The sequence below is a fragment of the Pteropus medius genome, unplaced genomic scaffold (genome assembly GCF_902729225.1).
Source record: "Pteropus medius unplaced genomic scaffold, Ma_sr-lr_union100, whole genome shotgun sequence".
Classification (NCBI taxonomy): Eukaryota; Metazoa; Chordata; class Mammalia; order Chiroptera; family Pteropodidae; genus Pteropus; species Pteropus medius.
In genome coordinates, this window is record NW_024349225.1 from 7182548 (window position 1) to 7203712 (window position 21165).

General features: G+C 48.2%; 1 protein-coding gene across 14 annotated transcripts in view; it reads right to left on the reverse strand.

The window, feature by feature from the left end:
- Positions 1-20816, reverse strand: part of CACNA1E (calcium voltage-gated channel subunit alpha1 E) — a 498756-nt gene extending 477940 nt beyond the window's left edge. For 11 of the 14 annotated variants that reach the window (XM_039881316.1, XM_039881318.1, XM_039881317.1 and 8 more), the window contains exon 1: positions 18190-20816. The gene's annotated coding sequence lies outside the window, so the exon portion shown is untranslated. The remainder of the gene's footprint in view (positions 1-18189) is intronic. The other 3 variants (XR_005656965.1, XM_039881324.1, XM_039881325.1) reach the window with 1 other exon arrangement.
- Positions 20817-21165: the final 349 nt, after the last annotated feature.

Sequence of the window (21165 nt, forward strand, 5' to 3'; positions counted from 1 at the left end):
ACATTTCCCAAACTATCTCTCTCAGCCCTCGAGGTCAGGTTATGAACTAGGTATTATTAATTCCTTTGTAAGGATGAGAAAACTTTTTAGGTAGAACAAGATATCATGCTACGATGAACTGAATATTTGTGTCTCTACCCCCCAAATTCATATGTCGAAACCCTAATCCCCAAAGTAATATTACAGGTGGGACATCTGAGGCATAGTTAGGTTTGGGTGAAGTTATAAGGGTGGAGTCTCCATGATGGGGTCAGTGTCCTTATAAGAAGTGGAAAAGACAGCAGAGCTTCCTCTTTGCACCGTGAGGCTAGAATGAGAAGGTGACCATCTGCAAACCAGGAAGAGGACTCTCCCCAGAACTCCATCTGGTCTTAAAGCTCCCAGCCTCCAGAACTATGAGAAATAAATGTCTGTTGTTTAAGCCACCCAGCCCACGGTATTTTGTTACAGCAGCTGGAGCTGACTAAGACACACGCATAATAGTCTCGGTCTGTGAAGGGAGCCAACAAAGCAAAAAGAGAGGTTCAGGTGGAATTTTACTGACTCTCTGGAGACAAGAATAGGGGGCCTGTGCCAGGCACAGACAGCTGTCTGACCTGGAGGAGGTGGACGGCAATCTAATTCAGAAGGGTGTCATGCTGGTGACTGCCCTTCGCCCTGCTCACATTCCCCCCAGGCCTGGATGACCTTGCCTCGTTGTAAACATATCATTTTAACTATACTCTCAGGAACATCTACCCACCTTTTAGCCAGAACAGGGTTTTCAAGCTGTAAATAAAAAGGCATTACAGGAACCACACACTCGGACTGTGGTTCCCAAATCTGGCAGCTACTTGGGCAACAGGATTTTTTTTAAAGCTCCCAGGGGACACTGCTGTTCAAGCACAGATAAGAACCACTGGTCTAGAACGGGGCAAGACAAAAGAGAAAGTTCTTGCTACCCCTGCAGACTGAACCTGGGGACAGGAACCTGTCAGCCCCACTCAGCAGCTGGGACAAGCACTCTGGTACACCCAAAAAGTCGCTGTTCTGGCAGCTTCAAAACCAGTTCCCCTTTCCGTGAAGGAAAAGTGTAGCTCTTCTCTGAAACCAGAAAAGAAGAAGCATCCTTGTCAGCAGACCAACAATTCTCCTGGTTTCGGGGAGGGGAGCTTTCTCCTCCTCTGCGTTGGCCAGAAGTGAAGTCCAGCATGCTAGATCGAGGGCACTGTGAGGGGACAGTCCAGTTTCTCACGTACTCAGCCCCGTGTGGAAACCACCGAGACAACATCAATTTTATTAAACAGAATCATCTTGGGTCTAGAAAGCTCTTCTGTCTGTCTCCCTCTCTGTCTCTCTGTCTATCTCTCCCCCACCCCACCCCCACCTCTCTGTGCCCCAGTTACCCCAACCTGCAGAACAAGGTACAGCCACAGCATCTACCTCATAGGATGGGGGGTGCGATTAAACAGTGCGTATTAGCTCTCACTGTAATGAATGTTCCTTACTTTCCCATTTTACAGAAATGATAGCGCGCTCTTTTGCACACGGTTTTGCACCTTATTTTTTCACTTTCAAGTGTATCTGGGAGCTCATTCCCGTCAGCACGTGGATTCCTCCATCTATTTTAGAGCTGCACAGTGTTCTATGGCCCCAACGCACCATCATTTATTTAGATAGTCCTTTTCTAATGAAAATTTTGATGGTTTCCAGCCTTTTGCAAACAGTGCTGCAATAAATAACCTTGTATACACTTCATTTTGTCTAAAAGTGATAAATTCCTAGAAGCAGAATGCTAGTCGACAGGTATGTGCACCTGTTACCTTTTGCCGTCCATAGAGGTTGTATGAATTTAGTGTTCCATCTGATATAGGACATCACTTGTAAAATTATTAATTTTTTAGCAGGAAATGAAAAGGAACATCTCTTGCAGAGTTCTTAATTTTTTTAGTAAACCTAGTTAAGCTTTCTTCCCTCCTTTCTTTGGGAAAAAGTCCCTCTCCCTCAAATCCCGATAATTGCCCCAAAACTGGTGACTCAGATCCTCTGGCTATTGATAAGGGTCATCGCCCATTGTTAGCAGAAATAGTGTTAAGCCAGTCAGGGACCTTAGAGTCTGAGAGGGGAGGGGACTTTAGGCCAAAGGTCTTTTTTACTCTTTGAGAAATATATTAACCAAGCCTGTTTCCCTTTACTCACTTAATGGGCAAATCAATAATAGAAATTAATAGATATATGATTTCAATAACAAGTTCGTATCTTCTTTTCCTTGTCTAGAGACTGAGGTGGCACTTCAGCAGGAAACTCAAGACCCCGTCCTGACTGAGGCAGAAAGGGAAAGAGCTCCATGAAACCCCAGTAGGCAGGGACGATGACCCTTTTCAGCAGGGAGCAGATAAGGAAGAAGAGACCTCCCGTCCCTCAATATCCACACTAATAGGGAGGTTCATGGCTCTTAGAGAAGAGTTAGGCAGGAAAGTTAGTTAGGGGGTTTCGGGTCTGCCTGCAAAGACACTGAGGTCATCCTATCCCAGAAGGGGTCCACCCTAGTCTATCCACAATTAAACAAGCCAGAAGGCATTTTTAGGTTAAAAGTAACTCATACAAAGAAATTAGGAAGCAGAGAATTAGGTACCAAGATCAGCCAGGCACTGGCACCTGCGCAATGAAGAACCTCCAACGACCTTCAACTCACCTGAGCCTCATTATACCATCATTGTAATATGATGCAAATGCCCAGAAGTTCATTAATATCATTATGACAGACTGAATTCTGGGAACAAACATGCAGAAAACAAATGATGAGTCACTGAGTCCTGTCAATCTTAGTTGTCGATCAAGGAAGCCCAACCCTCTAATAAAAGTAACCACCCACAGCAAATAGGGATAAAAACCCCAAAGGCTTTGTTACCAGACCTTTGGAGCCACGCTTCTCCTGGCTCAGGCCCGCCTGCTTCCACATCTGGAAGTGGACTTTCCCTTCTAATAAAACTTTTCTTTTCTGCTGCATTTCAGTGTCTTGCTCAATTCCTTGTTAGAGACATCAAGAACCTGAACAACGCATAGGGAGAGGATCCCCACTCTCTGGTAACACATGTAAGAGCTTCTTCTGTTCCCCATACTTTTACCAACAGAGTGTACAGTGTCCCCACCCCCAACCTCACTTCTCTGCAGATTCACTTTCCATGGTTTCAATTACCCACAGTCCACTGTGGTCTGAAAACATTAAATGAAAAATCCCAGAAATAGATAATGCATAAGTTTTCATCGTGCACGGCTCTGAGTAGCGTGATGAAATCCCACGTCATCCCGTTGTCAGGCCCTGGACGCGAACCACCTTTCCGTCCCGTGTCTCCACGCTATGGATGCTACCTGCTTGTTAGTCACTTAGTAGCCGTCTCTGTTATCAGACTGACTGTTCCGAGATTGCAGTGCTCGTGCTCGAGTCACCCTGATTTTAATAAGTGATGGCCCCAGAGCACAAGAGTAGTGATGCTGGCAGTTCAGATAGACCCAAGAGAAGCCCTCAAGTGTTTCCTTTAAGCAAAAAGGTGTGTATGTGAAGGAAAAAACAGAATACACAGGGCTCGGTACCATCTGCAGCTTCAGGGGTCCACAGGGGGGTTCTTGAAACACGCCCCCTACAGGTAAGGAGGGACAATCGTATAAAGAAATATTTTCTTTGCCGACTTCATGAGTGAAAACAGTAAATACTATTTCATTCGGTTTTATTTTATAGTTTCCCTTATTATGAGTAAGATGAAGCATCTTTTTATATATTAATAAATCACTTGTTTCCTTTTCTATGGCCTCTGTTCATATGTTTTGCCCATTTTCTTACCAAATAGTAATTTTTCTTATTAGTAAAAGGTCTTTATGTATTAGGAATGGTACCATATTTTCCCTGGTTTGACATTACTCTTTAGAATTGGCTTTTGCTGGTTTTTCCATACTTTGTTTTTATGTAATAAAATTTATCATTTTGTTTTCTTTATGGCTTCTGTATTTTATGTCATATTTTGAAAGCTCTTCCCCATTCCAAAATAGTCATTAGATTACTTTTTAATTTCCCATAGTTTCTTCTAGCATTTTAAAAAATTTAAATCACTGATTTCTCCTGGTATCCTGATATAAGAAGTGAGGTATGGATCCAACTTAATTTTTTTCCAGATGGCTACTCAGTTTTCTCAATGCCATTTATTGAATAATTCATCTTTTTCCCAATGACTTAAAATGTAATCATTATCATAAGCTAAATTCCCAATAAGTTTTGGGTTATTTCTGGACTTCCTATTTTGTTCCAACTGCAAGATGTCCTACACTATGTTAATTATTGTAGTTTTATAATATGCATTATATCTTATAGGGCTAGTTTCCCATTCATTTTTTTAGCTTTTTTCCCCCATGTGAACTGTTAGTTTTACTGGCATTTCTTTTAACTTATGGATTAACTAAGGCAAAACTGACATTGGATATGTCATTGATATGATGTTGAATCAGTTTGGGGAGAATTATATTTTCCCAGAAAAGTATCTAACATATCAGGTTTTGCAAAGTAAGGGGCTTCTCAAGGCCACTCTCAGGATCAATAATTTGCTAGAAAAACTCACAGACCTCACTGAAAGCTGCTGTACTCACAGTGATAGATCATCACAGTGAAAGGACATGGATGAACACTGGCCAGGGAAGGAGATGGCCCGGGCAGAGCCCAGGGACATTCCAAGCACAGAGCCTGAGGCTTTCCCTTCCCAGAGCTGCCACGGGCTTGCCCAGCTACAATGCGCAGTATTGTGAACGGGGCCACCAACCGGGGATGCTGGCCTGAGCCTCAGTGTCCAGAATTTCTACCGGGGCTTGATCACACAGAAATGACTGACAGCCCGTGTGGCCGACCTTTAGTCTCCAGACCCTCCAGAGGTAGAGTAAATAGTGTGTGTCCCAAAGCACTCATTGTAAATCACATGGTTAGACTGTTTGGTGTGGTCTGAGGCCCATGGTACACAAGGACACTCATCAGGCAGGACATTCCAAGGGCCTAGCGATTACCTCCCAGGTGCCAAGGACGATGCCCAGATCTCTTATTGGGTAAGGTTAATTTTTTTACTATGCAAGTTTTAAAATTTATTTATATAAATGAACAAAATAATCTCTAAGGATTCTTTTAATTCCCTCCATCTGTGGTTATTTTGCCATTATCACTTCTTATGTGTGCCTTTTTCCTTCTCTCTTGATAAAATTAGCTGACAATTTATAAATCTTATTTTTTCAAAGAATTAACTTTGAATTTATTACTTATTATAATTCACTATGAAAAACTTGCCTGATAATTCCCTGAATTCTGCTAAAACATTTATTAACTCCTTTCTTCTGCTTTCCTTAGGCTTATTGCCTTTTTTCTAACTACTTCAATTGGATGCTTATTTCGTTCTTTTTATTCCTCTTTAATATTTTATTAAATCATTATAAGACTATGTGTATAAGTCCAGGTTCTCCAGAGAAACTGAATCAATAGGACATGTAAAAAAATTGATTCTAAGAAACTGGCACACGCAATCATAGAGGCTGAGAAGTCCTCAGGTCCGCAGACAGCAAGCTGGAGACCCAGGAGGGCCGATGGTGTAAGTTCTAGTCCAAGCCTGAATCTAAAGGCAGAAGATGATGTCTCGGCTCAAATACAGACAAAGAGAAAGAATTCTTTCTTACTCAGCCTTTTATTCTAGTCAAGCCTTCAACAGATTGGATGAGGCCCACCCATACTGGGGAGGTCGGGCAGTCTGCTTCCGTTCAGTCTATCAATTCAAATATTAATCTCATCCAGAAACACCCTCACAGATACACCCAGAATAATGTTTGACTAACTATCTGGGCACCCTGTGACCCAGTCAAGTTGACACCAAAATCCCACAATGCATTTTTCTCTGGGCACTGCTTTGGGTATACCTTCTAAGTTCCAATAAGTATTGTTCTCCTTATTGTTATTTTATATATAATCATTTCATTCTGAAGTCCCTTGTGGCTTACAGCAGGAATGTTCTGCTACTGAATTTTGACTGAAGAATAAGTATGACAACTTGCCTTTCACATAGGTAGATCTGATTCTCATGAGGCCAGTACAAAGGTGAACCACAGCCTCCTCAGGGCCCAGATGTTGCTCTGAAAGCATTCTCTTAGAACTTGAAAAACACATTTGAATATCAATGGAAACATGCACCTACTTGCCTAGGTGGTTTTCTTAACAAGATCAAGAGTTTCCCTGTTTGTTCTTGTATCTAAGAGGGAAAAAAGAATCCACCACCTCCCTCCCAGCCAAATGATCGTAAATATTATTAACAAAAAATGTAGCGACAACAATTCTATCTGTTTTCAGTGCTTTTATATACGTCACCTTATTTAATTTTTGCATGAGTTCTAAGAGAGGGATATACTGTACATCTTAAAGGTGAGAAAAATGAAGCCTCAAAGGGGTTACATAACTTGCCTGAGATGACACCTCTTTTTCAGTGGAGGAGCTAGGATTTCACACCAGCTCTGATTTAAAGCCTGTGCCTTCTTTCAGGATGTCTCTTTTGTCTCTCCTCTACCCCAGCTTACAGCAATAGGATGATTCTGCCTCCTTTGGCAAAACTATTTTCCAGGCAGGGAGAGTACATCTGCTATAGTCCACTTTCGATTAGAGAAGAGTCCAGCCCAGAATTCTGGAACTGAAAGGCAGCCGGCCACCAGCCACGGAAGGCCTTTGCCTGCAGAAGCCATGTGGATAAAGAGGATTCAGAGCCAAGCGCTGATGACGAAAAAGGAGAGGGATGCTGAAAGAGTGGGGGCTGAAAGAGTGGGGGCAGACACAGCTGCTTCAGGACGGGTACACTGACCGTGAGGCCAGCATGTGCCGGACACACCCATCACCCGTGTCAAGACCGTGGAGTTCATCTCAGCAACCTGGCGACTGCCCTCTAATGAAACGTGTGAACAACTTCCTCTATTAAAGATTTCAGTTAGCATTGTTGGCCAAGTCTCAGCGGGGACCAGAGAAGACATCACATGGGGGCTGGAGGCCCTGACAGCAGCAGCCGGAGCCCACGGGCACATCTCAGAGCGCCTGCCAACTGGGCAGATTATCAGAACTCTGCTGCAAAGAGATAAGGAACGGCCTGCTCCAGGGCTTTATATAGCAGCCTGAGCAGGCTGCAAGGGCACGTCCTGGCCGAGGGCCTCTCTCCGGCCCAAGCAGAGAGGGGACTGGGTGTGTGGGAAGGAGGGCGCTTACGAATAACCTCGTGTGCCCTGATCTGCTCAGCAGCCTGGTCTCGGCAAGGCCTGAGATCTCAGGGAGGCAGGGTCATGTGTAGATAATTTGTATTTTCTTTATACTTTGCTCTATAGTCCAAGTTTTCCACAGTGAACTTGAATTCCTTTTATAGTCAACAGACATGATACAATTTTAAGAAAGTAAAAAAGAGAGGCACAAAAGGAATTCCTTAGCCGGGAAAGCTAGTGACCATGTGGGGTCTGCTCATGGGGCCCCGGTCATGGGCCAGGCCTCGCCCCACTTCTCTGGTGTCTCCCCAAGAGCCCTCAGGGGAGGGCTCTTGCCTCTGTTGCAGGATCGGGCTGGTTTTCTCAGCTCCTCAGGGGTTCCTGCAGCCCCACGCCCTCTCCGCCCACACCAGTTGCAACGTCACAGTTCTTGGATTTGTCATCTTTAGATAAGGCAACCACGCTCCTCCACTCTGAAGGGGTGCAGAAACGTCACCCAGGTGTGTCTGCCCTGCCCGCTGCCCGTAACGTTAGCTTAGTAATGAACAAAAAGCAATGGAATCCCCATACAGAGTGTATTTTGTACTCTTTGTGCCTCAAGTTTCTTGTCTGTAAAATGAGGATGATATTTGCACCTGCCTCATAGAGACAATATTAGGATTAAAATAAGACAGTGAATGTAAAGTGCCTGACCTGACACATAGGAAATGCCCGACTGAACATCAGCTGACTACCAGTCCACGCTGCCTCCTTCTCCAAACCCACCCACCTCCTGAATGGCCCTATCCGCCCAACTTGGCCAAGACGACTTTCACTCTTTCCGAAAATAACTCCTCCCAGCAGGGGTGAGGATTCACCAGCCTGACTCTGGCACTGATTCAAAGCAGGAGTTCCAAAAATGCCTTGAGAGGTGCCAGGCTCCTTGGAATTATGGCTTTCATGGTGCCTCCTTATAAGGCAGCAGCCTCATTTGGATGTGTGAATCATGGTAGGGCTGCTAGATAAACAGATAAATGAATAAACACATTACTTTGTAGTAATGACCTTATGTAGGCTGAGTTCAGCTCTTGATGCTGCAGTGAGTGATTTTTAGGAGACAAAAGTGGGTGAAATAGCAATCGATTGCTATTTTTCAAGCAGTTATGTGCAAAAAGGCACTGTGCTGAGATTCAAAAATGGAACATAAAAAAAGATGAAAAGTCTCTGCTCTGAAAGAGATAAGTCAAGTTGCGGAAGTAAAATGCAGATACAGAAATAGAAAGCTCACTCCGCAAAGCAGGATATGATCTATGCAGGCGATGAGACAGGGGGGTTGGAAGAGAGTTTCCTCTGGGTTCCGGGGGCCAGGGGAGGCCTCATGGAGAAAAGGAACAGCATCGGTAAGTGGGCGCCGGGCCTGTGGTATCCTGATGAAGTCAGGGTAGTCCGAGAGAAAGGGTCTCCCGTGGTCATGCTAACGGGGCCCCCCGACATGCACCATCTTCTCTGATCCTGACAGCAGTGTGGTGCTCTCATCTTACAGGTAAGCAAACAGTGGCTCAGAGAAGCTTGGAGCGCCTAAGTTATAGGCCCCAAGTCACGCATGGAGGAGGCAGAATTCGAACCAAGTTCTACCTCCTCCACAGTCCATCACCTGGCCCTGCTAAGATCTCCCTTAAATCCAGCTCCCAGAACAGACCCCGGCTGTCTGCGGCCAGCAGTGGGGACCTCGTTCCATGGCTGTGGCTCCCAGTAGAGAGGATGCTGCCCAGAGTGGCCGGCGAATTCTTTGGAGATATATCAGCCTTTTATCGCCTGTCGGTATCATGGGATAAGATGCTATGACTTCTAAAGCCTAGATCAAAGTAACAATTTTGACAATATTTTATCGTTTTATATATTTAAGCTCTTCTCTCTATTTTGTATCATTTTCCCCAGTTTAGCAACTCATCCCTTTCATCACCACAACAATCCATAATGCAGCATGGACTTTTCAGGAATGACATAGGAATAATCTTCCAAAGGTGACCTTTGCCCCCAGCTTTAAGTCATTCAGACCTGGAGGATTTTTTGTGATATAACAAACAGCACTCTCTGGTTAGTACTGGAAAAGTCCCCAGATGCATCTAGGTAGGGCTGACACTGGTGCCAAGATACTGCCCATACCTTTTGGTGTCATGCCCAAAGTGTGCTGACACAGATATTACACCAAACCTCAGCATCATGTTCCCGAAGGCGTCAACTTTTAGTCAGTCAAATGCTCACTCCTCTCAAGGCACGTGCATTGAAATGGCCTGGTGACTGGTCTGTCCCTCCAACCAGACTATGAACTTTCTGAATATGAAGACGATATTTTCTCCTGTTCTATTCCCCCAGCACTTTGCAGACTAACATGTAATTCCAAAGAGAGAAAGGATAACTTTGCTGCAGACGCCAACATGACTAGCGTTGAATGAATGAAGGGCTGCGCAGGAAGGTTTGGGAAGCCTCTCCAGTTTCCTTGACAGAGATGTGGAAAGCACCCTGGCTGTATCCAGTAGCCAATTACGATTCATCTTTTAAGATGGCTCCGCCCACAAGTGGTTATTCTCATTCATTTGAGGTTGATCTTTGCTGGCTTCGACTATAGAGGATGATATTTTTTTAACCTTGTCTGCAAAATTCTGAGACATGTTCCTATCTTGTGGCCTGGACGCAACTGTGAATTGTCCTTTGGATATTTCTTTGATCCTATCACTACTATTGTATGTTTCGCAATCCTCCTACCTGCAAGGCATTTGTGGCATTTGTGAAGACAGAGATATTATCAGGGCATTCTATTTAAGCATAAATAATTTAAAAATTATTAAAACAATATTCATTACCAATTCGTATGTGCATGTGCATCTATCTGTACTTTCTTAATAATCAGTGCTTGATAAAGCACTTGCTGGTTAGATAAAATGTCATCTTCTTTCCCTTTCTTTTAACTTTAAGTTAAAACAATCCGCACAGGCTTTCTCTTATTTCCTTTCCTTTTCTCTTTCTTCTTCCCTTTTCTTTCTGGCATAGAAGAGTCAGCAAAATAGGTACATATACTGATGAAAATGAGAGCCAGGTTGGAAAAGGGAGTTACTGATATAGAGAGAGAGGACGCTGTAAAGAACATGGAAGGTAGATTGAAATCGGAGGTTTAAGTATCAACTTGTGGGTGTTTTAATATATAAACACAGGTAGGTATAGAAATAGTTAATAGATTTAAGTGTGTGTGCATACGTGTGTGTATATGCACACATATATTTTCTAAGTCTCTCCACTGAAAGGACCTGGAATGACTTCCCAGAAACAATAAACACTCTAAGTGCCCAGATCTTGGTTTCTACATACCATCCTCCACTGAAGGGAAGCAGGGCTCTTGGGGATAAGGACTAATTCCAGGCTGAAATAGGAAAAATACAAGATGAACCTGGGACATATCATTGTACCATAAAGTGCTGAGAAAATGCTGAGAATGAAGGGGACAACTCAGAAGGATGCAGGAACCAGTCTGAAGGGACCGCTGGCCAGATCTGGGGCAATATGAACATAAAAATATACAAAGATAGCAATGGAATACAACATGTTTAATAAGAGTCCTTACTGAAATACACACACACACGCGCGCGCGCGCACACACACACACATATATACATACAAATGTGCAAAACGGGAAAGCTGTTTATTCCAGCAGCCTGACAGCTAATAAAAGGAGAAGGAATAATGCAAAATAGAAAACAATCATTTGGCAACTGTTAGAGCAGTGGCTGAATCCAGCAGGAGATGTAGAGGCCAACATTGTTGGATGGAAGCTTGATAAAGAGCAAGAATATTTCCCCTCAAAATGCCAATCAATATAAAAGGGGGAAATGACTTTACATTGAGAGAAAGCTGACAGACACCAACACGACTAGTGATCAAGATAAGTATCACCAAATGGATGAAAGTGGTCAAAAGGTACAAAAAAAAAACACAAATTTCATCAGTCATAGGATGGGCTACCATCACGTTTCCTCCAGCCCACGCCCACGTAATTCACTGAGAAAAGCACAGCAGCGTTTCTGCAGTATTCCTACCAAGAAATCATGACCCAAGCCTGGCCAGGAGAAGTTACCAGACAGACCCACTCGGTAGGGACAGCCTGTACACTTTTAAAAGAGTTGAGAACGTGAAAGACAAGGAAAGATTAAGGAACTGCCCCAGATTGGAGAAGACTAAAGAGGCACGAGAATAATGCCATATGCATTTCTGGATATGATCTTGGACCAGAAAGGGACATTGTTGGGACAGCTTGAAAACGTCAGGGGGGAGTAGTGATCGGACAGCAGTGGTGTATCAAAGCTCATTCCCTGATTTGGAGGCTTGTGACAGGGAATGACAGAGAAGGTTATTCTCTGCAGGGTAAGAATTGGAAGACTTTAGTTCTAGTTATGTAAAAATGACTAGCGCTTTGCTACAGTCCAAGGGACCAGTTTCCTCCAACCCTAAATATCCTGTGTAATATTTCGTCACTTCCCGCAACAGAATTCCCTGCTCATGTTCTTTCATGTAATTATATATTTGAAACCTCTTCCTCTGTTTATGTCCTGATAATAACAGGAACTTCAGCTTCACGTCGGGCCTCCAGCGCCCTCTCTCTCCTTAGTCTTTCGGTCTATCACCAAGAATTGGTCTTCTTGACCTGCTACTTCCTGTTTCCCTAACTTCAAGGCCTTTTTCTTCATTGCGGGGGGGATGCAAGTTTTTATTCTGCCTTGCGGCCGGCACTCATCCCATTAGATAGGGGATTTTTTTTTTTGACAAGAAAGGTGTATCTAAGCCCATTTTCTGTAAAATCTGTCACTGCCTAAGTGATACCCTGCTGCTTGAGTCCTCATTCGTCTCCATGGCAATGTTCTGAAACTATTCTGCTTGTGTGAGTAGGTTCAAGGCCCATCAAATTATTTATCATAGCGTAGCCAGCACATCCCACCCATGCACAGACATACACATTGTGTATGTCACAGCGGCATTCACAAGTGCAGCCACGGTTTGATTTGCATTCATTTCAAAGCAGCAGCACGTCCTATGAAATGGATAGCCCACTCATCAGCTGACTTCATTTACTCACCCATTCATTCATTCACTTAGGCACCCAGGCTTAGTGGAGACAGAGATCTAAAGACTGACCTCTCATTGCGGGTTGGGGCTGGGAACAGAGATAACTTCATCAGAGCCCGTGGAGGGATGGCGGACCTCCTACTTGAGGAGTGGTCAGCTGACCACCAAAGGGGAAGAGATTTCCTAGCAAACACGAAGCCCGGGCAAAGGCATGGGGATGTGGACTGATATCTGAGATGGCGCAGGGAAAATGTGAGCCAAATGACAAGCCAACCCCACCGAGGTGAAACAAAGGTGGCAGAGTTAACGCGTGACTCCCGCTCAGGATCGGTTATTTTCAGTTAACAAGTGAGTACCCCCTAGATGATGTGAATCAAAGGGAGGACATTGCCGGCAAAGCTGGAGAGAGATTTTCAAGTAGGGAGATCCACTCATCCCTCAAATCACGGCGCAGGGGCTACGGCTAAAACTCTCAGCAAAGAGAATGCGGCTGAAATTTCGCCTTCATTCCAAAAACCCAGTTCACGACGTAAAGGGATCTTCCTCTTGGGCAGGATTCTGCTCTCTCTGCACTGGGTGGTGGGACACTCGATGTCACTAGAGCTCCGCGGTCACTGAGTTTAAGTCCTGGCTCCACCGATTACTCTCCGTATAACCTCGGGCACACTAGTGAACCTGAGACGCGATTCCGTCTCTCATTAAGAACAGGGGCTCAGAACACCTGCCTCTCCGGTGTTGTGAGCCTCGATTTAAATGAAGTGGTCGGAATAAACACTGGTTCCTTCTGCCCCCACCGCCCCCACCATGTCATTGCAGATTTGAATCTCCATCAGTCATTCTCACTGTCATCATCATTTATCTCGGTGTCTTTCAACACCCAATTCACTTGGAGAAGCCTAATTTTCTCCGTGTTCATGGGCTATTAGCTGCTCTGACAACTTTAGTTGATGAAAAGCCTCCATTTGGGCGGCGGAGGCTCAGAGCCCGCAAGCCCGGTGGTGAGGGCTGTGCGCGGAGCGTCCGGCAGGGGGCAGCATCGGGCAGCGTAAGGCCGCGTCGGGGCTCCGGAGACAGACTGGGCGTCTGGCAGGGCCGCAGAGGCGGCGTTTGGATTCCGACTCCGGCTGACAAAGGATTCCTTTTACTCCACGTGGGTCTGACACGCGCCTCCCGGAGACTGGGCCTTCGGTGAACAAGGGAGTAGGGAGTAAGGAGTGGTTTTCTGAAAGTATCCCTGTTTTTTTTCCCAAATCCACGCCAGGACTGACTGGTACCTTTCGATGTAGCGCTGATCCGCCAGAAGCAAGAGGCATCTCCTTCTTACCTATCTTAGGGCCCTGATGCAGATGCGGGCGCCCCAGGAAGTAACGAGAGAGACCTGACCAGGACCAGATGGGGACTTTACCCTCCCACCCAGCTTTTTAGCTTCCCACATCCTCACCGTGGCTGGGGAGTCCTGGAGGGGACAAAAGAAAGGGACCCAGTTCTCTATTCAGCACTACTGGTACGATTGAAAAGACGTGCAGATGTGACACGAGAAAGACACGGGACGCACATTACGACGTGCCCTGCTTTGGATCAAGCATGGTGGCCTCGTATTCCCAAAGCCTCAGGAACATGGTCAGACCTGGGATGATTTTCTATGATTTGTGAATTTGTTTTTGGGGGGGGGGGGGGGGAAATTTGGGGGGGACAAGGGGGCAGAATGTTTAAAATCAGTCGAGACTGCCCAGGATATGGGGTCCCTGTGAGGACGGGTGGTCCTGCTGTGGAAACGGGAAGAAGGGAGCGGTTGGTGTAGGCAGCACTACGTGGCTGGCCTGTGAGGTCCAGAGGACCTGGTCACCCCCAAGAGAGCCTTGGGCCTCAGTGCCAGCGAGAGACACTCATCACTCTCTCCTACTGACTTGGCTGCGGAGGGGAACCGCTATGTCACCGTGACATCACCAGCTTCCAGGAACCACTGAGTCAGGTTCAGGCCCTGGGGCAGGACCCACTCACTTCCTCTAAGCAGGCAGCGGGGTGGGGGTGCGGGGCACTCCCCGCCCCCAGGCCAGGCTTTGGGCCTGTTTTTCCACTGCTGTCCACCAGAGCTTGAGACTGGCAGGGCATGGCTTAGACTAGGTCAGCCTGCCAAAGGGACACTCGGTGTGGTGCCAGCTGTGCCCACTCCCACCTGTATTCTTACGCCATGGAGGAGAGGCCCCCAGTGGAAAGTCACGCCTGGCTTGGAGGGCAAGTGTCCCTGGGAGAGGCAGCACTTCTAGCTTTGTCAGCCACTTACGCCCCGTTGTGAACAAGCTGAGCTGTTTCTGAGGGGAAGACTGTGACAGAGGTATTAGGAGGAATTAAGTACGATGGAGTTGGGGGTGCGGGGAGCACAGAAAGCTGAGGTGGGGGTAAAGAAAACCTCTGCCCCCTTCACAGCTGAAGGCTACTCTAGGTCGGGGGCCATGTTACAGTACAGGGGGCATCTAAGTCCACCCCCTACACAGCCAGGCTCACCCCGTGGCCGGGAACCCAGGAACAGGGCCAGAGGGTGTCCACCTGCAGCCCCGGCAGGACTTTCTCTTGCCCCTTCCCCAGCATGGTCATTGGTGCTCCCCCTCCTCCCCATGTGGGACCCTTCCCTTCCCTGTTAGGAGGATTCAGGCTGGAATCTGTCCCCAGCACAGGGGTCTGTCTCGTCTTTCAGGTTTAATAACCTGATGTTCTATAAACCAGTCTTATGAAGAAAACTAACCAGCAGGTAATAATGCGACTTTATAGCCCTTTGAAGTCCTGTACTCACACACACACACTCTCTCTCTCTCTCTCTCTCTCTCTCTCTCTCTCTCTCTCTCTCTCTCACACACACACACACACACACACACACACACACACACTCCTGCCAGGTAAAGATTACCATTTTGTAGACAAGAAAACAGATTCAGAAATTCTCCAGGGTCACAGAGCTAGTGAGTGACAGAGCCAGTCTTGGAAGCCAGGTCTGTCCGACCCCAAGGAGCTGGGATCTTCTATTTGGATAATCTGACTCAGAGTAAGAACCTCCTCTGAGTTGGAAATTATAAACTCAGAATTTCATTTAATAATTCACCAGATCTTCAGATGGAAAGACATTCTGAAGGTTGTTCAGGCCTATGACCCAGGTGGATGTCGGAATCTCCTGCACAGTGTCCCGCTCCTGCCTGAATACACCCACTCCAAGGAGGACATTCTATTTGCTTTGCCCTGGCCAGCTGAGAATTACCAGACAGTTCTTTGGGGTTTAGAGCTGAGATCTCTCTCCGGTACCATCCACACACTGAATCTGCCCTTGGGAACACAGAGAACCTAAGCAGTGTCGCCCGCTCCTGAAGTGTCCTGCTCCAGACTACACATTCTTGATTCTTTCCGACCTACTGTCATGTGGCAATTTGTCACCACTCACCTCAGAGTGGGGTCTAGTTTGTCTGCTTAGTCTCAAAGCGAGACTCCTGCATATTTCACGGGTCTCAGTGTGCTGGGGACTCACTTGGACCTTCCAAATGAAACGCTGAAGCGCCTTTCCCATGTGCTGTCCCTAAGCCACACCTCGTCCAGTGGGCTTTGGGGTGCTCAGAACCTGTCCTCTCTGTGTAGGCGATGCCCAACAAGTGCTCTGGGGCAGTTGGGTGACCCCATCCCCCCGCCACCTGGGCCGCTCCTCAGTTCCCCTGGCACCACTGACTCCCCAGGGCTCAGCCACATCGTCCTGCTGGCCCCAGCTCTGGCTGTCCACTCTGACACTGCCAAGGGGTCACCCTGACCCAGTCGCCCTGCACCAGGCATGCTGACTCTTAATTCCCAGCTTCCTTGTGAACCCCCAGGGGTTACCTGGGGAGTTCTGGACACACCCTCATGCAGGCCACGTAGAAGCAAGGGCCACTGTCCCAGGCCCTCCTTATGCTGAAGAACAGCTTGCCAGCATTTCTACCGTGCCATCCACAGGTGGCATCCTGTAAAGACATCTGCAAGGGATGCTCTTCCCAGTGACCCGAATGTGAAGTGGCCCCTCTACTTTCCACTTCCTGTCACTGGATTTAAGCTGTTACTACCATCTTGCCCACCCAGCCCTGGGTCCAAGGGTGGTGGGTGGGACACTCAGCCTCTTACCCTGCTTCCTCGTCCCGTCCTGTCCCAAGCTTCTCCCAGCACCGGATGGGTTCTTCTTCTGTCCTACAGGGCAGGTGCTTCCTCTGCTCTCTGCATGATGGCCTAACACACCGCTCTCTGTTCCGATCCCCACGCTTTGCTCCCGACACAGAAAAGGGATCTGCTTGGAAAGCAGAAAGCCTTCTCCCTCTCCACAACCAGGCTCTCGAGACTGATTATGAGCTTGCGGCAGACTTTCACAAGTCTAGTTCGAAACATGGAGCTGCGCAAGACTTCTCTGTCCCGGGGTGTGCGGGCCTCCCCTGAAGCCATGAACCCACTGAATCAGGGAGCGGGAGCACCTCGATTACTGAGTGAAAACCACTCTAATATCTCAAAAATAAGATCGCATTTGTTTCTCATGGCCCAAGACAAATATCTGAAAGAGAACTTATCTTTTCTGCCTCCCATCCCCAGACATTCTTGTCTCCTCGCCACCAGGTCCTTGCATCCCACCTTGGCATAAAGGTCATACACAGATGGACGCCCGCATAACTGTGTTTTTGACACCGGCATTACCATATGTAAAATCAATGACGCTGTGATTAATTCTACCCCCGATATATCACTCTCAATCCACTTAACACAGGTGGGAAAGTGGGGCTTATTGTGGGTGTTTCAGCCACATAGCCCGATTTGTTATAAGCATAGACGAGACAAGGCCTAAACCTTGAGTGGCTACTCTGCCTCCCAGAGACCCCCCTGAAAGGATCAGCCTCTACACCCCACGCTCGGCTGACACGGACCTTGGGCTCTGTGCTTCTAAACCTCATCCTCGCCTAAACCATCAGATGTCCTCCAGCCACTAAGGCCTCACACGACTCTGCCTTGACCTCGACTTTGGGCCAGTCCCCAGTCGGCAGGATTCTGTGGGTTTCTGTGGCCTTCACCAGAATCCCTTCACGCTCCGTGACATTTCCCTATTGTGGGCACATATTTTCACTTGCTCTCTCTAGTGCACTTTAGGCTCATTCACCAGCAAACCCCTGTGACCACTTGCACTGTCGGGCGCTGTCCTGGGCACTGCAGCCACAGCGATCAAAAACAGGCTGGACAAAGCCTGGCTTTGGAAATTCCATTCTGGAGAAGAGACGCACGATGCACAAGGACACGGGGACACAAACGCGAGCCCTGCAGACTGACTGACTCTGTGCTGTGTTCTTCCGAGGAAATAAATGTGCCAGAGTAAGAGAGCGCCCAAGGAAGCCCTTCGAAGAGGGAGATCGAGGAAGACTGCTCGGGGGAGGCGGCTCGTATTTACACTGACACCTGCCAGATGAGGAGAGGCAGCGGGGAGGAAACGCATCCCAGGCCCCAGGGGGGATGAGAGCAAGCAAAGAGCAGGAGCCCAGAGAGGCGGGGGTGAGCCTGGCCCCCACCCCGCCCAGAAAAGGGAAAGAGAGGCAGGCACACTTGGCGGGCCTGGCAGGCCGGGGTGATGTCTCACTCTGCATCCTGGAAGGGTAGCGTGAGCTGATGAAAATTTCACAGATCCCTCGGGCTACTGTGCGGAGAGTGGCTCTGGGGGTTGGGGTTGGGGCGGGGAAGGGAGTGGGGAGTGAGAAGCCGGAGGCGACCGCCCTGTCTCTGTGAGAGCTGCCGTCAGGGGCTGGGGCGAAGGCGAAGACGGAAGGCGGTAGGAGGAGGGGAGCGCGGTCTGGACGGGGCTGTCTGGGAGGCAGGACTGACCTTTGTCTCACTGTTGTCCTCAGACGCCAGGAAAATGCACGGAGGAGCATTTCGCGAGCGGAGTCAGAGAGACAGGTGGAGTGGGGCGCGTGCCTGACCCAGGCCTGTGGGGGGCCTGGGAGAGGTGTCCTGCTGTGTGTGCGTGTGTGCGCTCACAAACGCTAGTGCGCACACACATGCAAATGATTTTGGGGAGAACTGAAAGCCTTCCAGAAAGATCCAACAGGGCCGGGGGCAGGAAGAGGCAGAGGCGTGCCAAATCCTAACAACCTGAAAATTGGAAGAAGCTGTGCTTCTGGCCATGACATCATCGCTCCCCTCATAAAGCACCAATGGGACATTTCCCGGTCATGACAAAGGAATGGTGAAAATTAACTGCACATCACAGCTAAGCTGCTTTCTCCTATGGTTTTCTCATAAATACGAGGTTTTGAGCTATAGAGGTGGGCATTTCTAGGCTAGCTTCAGAATTTGCCTCCATTTGTAACAATGATGCCGCCAAGGAATGGGTTCCAGGTTCCTAATAAGTGACCTATAAATAAAGCCTCCAGCCTAACTCCTAAGGAAGTTTGCTGTCTTATCCACCCCACCCCCACCCGCGGGGAGGGCCCGATCCCCTTTCCACACATCACACCGCCACAAATCAGCCTTTTCCGCACAAATCGGTATCTCTGCTGCTTACTCATATGCAGCTTGTGGCCAACTATGACACTCCAGGATTTATTTTCTCCTGCAGTTTTGCCCAGAAGGCTTTAAGCTGTTAGTTTCTATGCCAATTCGTAGTAGAATGGCTCAGAGGAGTCATAGCAGGAAGCATTTTTTAAAAAATCTTTTAAAGAGAACCATACCTTCTAATGAGCCAAGGCTAAAGAAATTACAGTATTTTAGAGTCAAGGGTGAAAACAATTTCGTTTCTAAAGACCTATAACTGTAACACAAGATGTCCCAGACCTCACCAGTCCGAGACACGAGGACAATCAGAACCGGTATTTGGCAGGTTCTGAGTCACACCTGCTCTAGGCTCCTCCAACTCCCACTCTGAGACGCCCCACCCAGTGTTTCTGGATGTCTCTCCAGAAGGTATCCAGAGAGGACAGTGCTCAGGAGCTCAGAGAGATGGGGGCTTCACTTGACGACTGGAGGTACGAGCCTCAGTTTCTTCACCTGTAAACTGTAAACTCTGACAGCGGGAATAAGTCTCACTTCGAAGTAATGTTCTGAGGATGAAATGATCTAATACCTAATAAGGACCGAAGCACAATGCCCGGCATTTAGGAGTGCCGAGTAAGTGGTCCCCACCACGACCCCACCGTCACACCATCATTATCACCATCATTATCGATACCCCACCACACACAGCCCGCCAGCTCTCTCTCTCCCTGCCTCCCCACCGAGGGCTCTTTCCAGGCCATTTCCTGCCTCGGACAGAGTCCAGCTGTGCCTCCCAGGATCTCTGCGGTCCCCAGGCACATAAGTGTGCTCCAGCCAGCCGGCCCCACCGGGCATGCCCGGGCACGTCTCGCTCACCCTCAGCCACAGGCTGAGCCACACAAATTCAGAGGTCCAGGGACATGCGGGCAGGAACACGCCACTAGCAATCCTGCCACTCCCGATCCCGCCCGCCCCCTCCTGCAAGGCGTGCCACCTCCAGGCTCCCGGGCCAGGAGACTGAGGCTCTGAAGAAACTGGCTCCTGGCCAGGATGACAAATAAATCCTGAGCCTTCCTAAGAGTCTCTGAAATTGTCAGCAGGCCCTCGGAGAGGTCAGTGGTGAAAACCAAAGATAAATCACCCACGATAAAATAGGGCAAATGGCAGGAAATGGCTAGGAGCACAAGGACAGTCGGGGTGGCAGACAGAGGAGAGGTGAGGATAACGTGGCAGCGCCCCCAGTTCCTCGCCCATGAAAGTCCAGCGTTGTCGACACAAAGCCAGAAAAACACTTCAGGCAGTATTCCTGCAACAGACTGGAATGCCAGCTCCGTCATCTGTGGTGACCTTTGACAAGTCTCTCATCTTCTGGGGGAACCAGTTTCCTCATTCCAAACCAGGAGAGCAGCCGAAATTGCATGTCCATCTGCAGTGAGGCCACCGCCGCCACCTTCACCTCGGCTAGCTCAGTGGATTCATCTCCATCCTCCCTGGCACCCGCTCTGTGCTGAGGACCCTCGGGCCTGGAGAGTGAAGGCTAGCGAAAGACGCCACCCCAGATTGCGCCACTCCGACATAAGGGTTATTTTGAGCTGAAGGCAATTGAGAAGAAAATAAAAGGAAAGCCCTCTGCCCTCCCCTATTTGTCTAAAAGCAGCAGGACATAAATTTGTACAGATGTTCCCCCTCGCCCCTCCCCTCTCTCCCAGGAAGGTCAGAAGTTAATCACCTGGAGGACTCCAGACCCTTCGCAGCCCAGAGAAGGCACCAGAGAAGTCTACACGATAAACTCTCCCAACTGGCCCTGATCTTCCATTACTTTGCCCAGTACATTTACCTGCCCAGTTTGCCACCCTGAGAAAGCTACACCCCTTTCTCTGTCTCGTCACTTTCCTATCAGCGTATTGTCCTTTTGTTACAATGCTACGTAGGCCCAGTTTCTAACCACCCCTTTGAGTTACTCCTGAGAACTCCCATGTGTGCGCACGGTGTGTAATAAACTTCCGTGTGTTTTTCTCTTGTTTATCTGTGTTTTGTCTGATTTGCAGGGCCCCAGTCAATGTACCTAAAGCGAGTAGAGGAAAAAGGGCCATTTTCTCCCCCTCCCCCAGGAGCAAAGGACGGTAGTGGCCGCTGGAGGAGGCTTTGTGTAGCCGGGCAGAGGCTGCAGCACCATCCCAAGCTGACCCGCAAACAAACCAGAGGTGGGCCGGTGGGCCTCAGCCCCGATTGCAAGTGAAAACCATCCGAAGGGTTTGGAAATGCCAGTACCGGGGCCGTGCTCCAAGCCCATGAAATCAGAGCAGGTGCTCCTGCCCTCTGTCC